The 2,500-nt window shown below is 57.5% G+C and overlaps 3 non-coding genes across 3 annotated transcripts in view; all 3 read left to right on the top strand.

Moving 5' to 3' along the window:
• Positions 1 to 199, top strand: part of LOC138944460 (small subunit ribosomal RNA) — a 1,921-nt gene extending 1,722 nt beyond the window's left edge. Inside the window, exon 1 of the ribosomal RNA XR_011448771.1 lies at positions 1 to 199. This exon is cut by the window's left edge and continues 1,722 nt beyond it. This is a non-coding gene — a ribosomal RNA (small subunit ribosomal RNA).
• Positions 200 to 1,045: 846 nt separating this feature from the next.
• LOC138944458 (5.8S ribosomal RNA) lies at positions 1,046 to 1,200 on the top strand. The gene has a single exon (XR_011448769.1). It is a non-coding gene; the product is annotated as a 5.8S ribosomal RNA (ribosomal RNA).
• A 932-nt stretch (positions 1,201 to 2,132) lies between these two features.
• Positions 2,133 to 2,500, top strand: part of LOC138944461 (large subunit ribosomal RNA) — a 4,172-nt gene continuing 3,804 nt past the window's right edge. Inside the window, exon 1 of the ribosomal RNA XR_011448772.1 lies at positions 2,133 to 2,500. This exon is cut by the window's right edge and continues 3,804 nt beyond it. This is a non-coding gene — a ribosomal RNA (large subunit ribosomal RNA).

Genomic DNA, 2,500 nt, shown 5'->3' with positions numbered 1-2,500 from the left:
CGCGTTGATTACGTCCCTGCCCTTTGTACACACCGCCCGTCGCTACTACCGATTGAATGATTTAGTGAGGTCTTCGGACTGGTGCGCGGCAATGTCTCGGCATTGCCGATGTTGCCGGGAAGATGACCAAACTTGATCATTTAGAGGAAGTAAAAGTCGTAACAAGGTTTCCGTAGGTGAACCTGCGGAAGGATCATTAACGTTCCGGAGGTCCTGCTCTGCGTCTCGAGTCTTTTGGACGCGCGCTCGCAGCAGTCGGCGACTGAATGGACAAAGAAAACAGATACGAAAGTAAAATGGAATTGACGGATTATATCCCGCATGTACTAATACGACGACGCGCGTCGAACGCCGCGCGCCTCTGCGACGACCCGAGAGAGAAAGGGAAGCCAGCAGCAGAGCGCCGTCGGCCTTTTTCGGTGCGGTCGGCGTCGTGCGAGCGGGATGGAGGAGGAGAGGATTATCCGAGACTCTCTCCTTAAGCTTCGTAGCCGCAACCGGCGTCGCGTCGCGTCGCGCGCGACCCGTTGAGGCTCGTTGCGCAAATTGCGAAATTACATGAATGCGATTCGGAGCAGAAGACGCTTTCCCGATCGCGCTCTTGCCAAGCGCAGAGTTACGATCCGGCGTTAGCGCGTACCGGTGGTAACCTACGCCCGTCCGTGCGTCCGCAACGCTCGTGAACGCGCCCCTCCCCGCACCGGGGCAGCGGTCAGCGTGTTTGTACGCGAGCGCGCGGCTATCGGACGAACGGGCGAGAGGACGGATCACACCCGATCAAGTCCGACGGTTTCTTCAAAGAACATTCCGCCCCGGCTCTTCCAAATATATATATTATTATATTATATGTACGGGGAAGAGACGCTCCGATCGCGAAACAACTTTTGTGCCGTAGCCTCCCCAGCGGTGGCGGCGGTCCGCGCGCGTGCTCGGACGCGCGCGGCCAGGCTGATCGAAGGGCCAACGATTTTATCTCTCTCTCTTCGGAGAGGAGACTAAGATGGATGAACGAAGCGTTCGTTGAACGCAAGAATTGCAAAACGATTACCCTGAACGGTGGATCACTTGGCTCGTGGGTCGATGAAGAACGCAGCTAATTGCGCGTCAACTTGTGAACTGCAGGACACATGAACATCGACATTTCGAACGCACATTGCGGTCCACGGATACAATTCCCGGACCACGCCTGGCTGAGGGTCGTTTTAGTACCTCGAAACTGCTTGCGCCTTTGCGCGCCGGGCCACCGTGCCCGTTCGCGCAAACGGTGTACGAGCGATAGTTGGACGTTCGCCCGAGACGAGCCGTCCCGAGAGGCGGCCCCTTGGCGTCGTCTGAAATAACACCGAGGAAAAGGAAGAGTGAGAGCAGCGTACGCACACACGCAGTAAGTAAAGATAGGGAGCCTGCGCGCGCGCGCCCGGAAACTGTCGAAGGAGAGAGGGAGTAGAAGACACGCGCACACACGTTGCGTTATCCCTCTCGCGGTCTCCCGGTGCGCCAGCGCGCGCTCGCGCCTCTTACGCGCGAGTCTTGGTGCGCGCCACCTTCCGCGCAAACGGTAGGAGAGAACCGCGGCGCGTCGTCGCCCGGCGGTACGCGGAGAGAAAAGAGCGAGAGAGCCCTCCTTAACGCGGGTGAATCGCGAGCCGACCGCTTGTCCGAGTCCACGAAATTCTCGAAAACGAATATAGGGGACCGGCACGCGTCGTCGTGTACTCGTCGAATCCGATTCGCCCCGTCGTATCCCATATCCGTGCATAACACACGATATGCGGAGAGAAAATTTGAAGGATGTGGGTGATAGAGATGTACGTGTACGCGCACACTCGCTCGCAATGTATCTCGCGTCCCCGGCGATCGAAGATGACGCGATCCGCGCCGATCTTATTCGTTGTTTGCAAGCAGACAACTCGAACGAGATTCGATCGGCTTACATTTCCTCCTATTAGCGGCTGCGAGCCGCGCGTGGAAGAATCGTTGTCACAAACAACACGTCTCCTCGCCACTCCTCCGAGTACAATGCGAAGCCGCTGTGCCGGCGCTGCCGCTCTCCCGACGCTCGCTCTCTAAGTGAGAAAAGAGCCGGCGGAGGAGGCGGCGCGGCCACGGTTATCGAAAACTAAACTCTTTGACGACCTCAGAGCAGGCGAGATTACCCGCTGAATTTAAGCATATTATTAAGCGGAGGAAAAGAAACTAACTAGGATTTCCTTAGTAGCGGCGAGCGAACAGGAAAGAGCCCAGCACCGAATCCCGCGGTTCCGCCGCAGGGAAATGTGGTGTTTGGGAGGATCCGCTTATCCCGAGGTGTCGCGTCGCGTCCAAGTCCATCTTGAATGGGGCCACTTACCCGTAGAGGGTGCCAGGCCCGTAGCGACCGGTGCGCGTCTCGGGAGGATCTCTCCTTAGAGTCGGGTTGCTTGAGAGTGCAGCTCTAAGTGGGTGGTAAACTCCATCTAAGGCTAAATACGACCACGAGACCGATAGCGAACAAGTACCG

The sequence above is a fragment of the Polyergus mexicanus genome, unplaced genomic scaffold (genome assembly GCF_030449975.1).
Source record: "Polyergus mexicanus isolate NDT 795.1 unplaced genomic scaffold, iyPolMexi1.0 SCAF_205, whole genome shotgun sequence".
NCBI lineage: Eukaryota > Metazoa > Arthropoda > Insecta > Hymenoptera > Formicidae > Polyergus > Polyergus mexicanus.
Note: the sequence above shows the minus strand (reverse complement) of the source record. Positions and strands in the feature narration are given on the sequence as shown.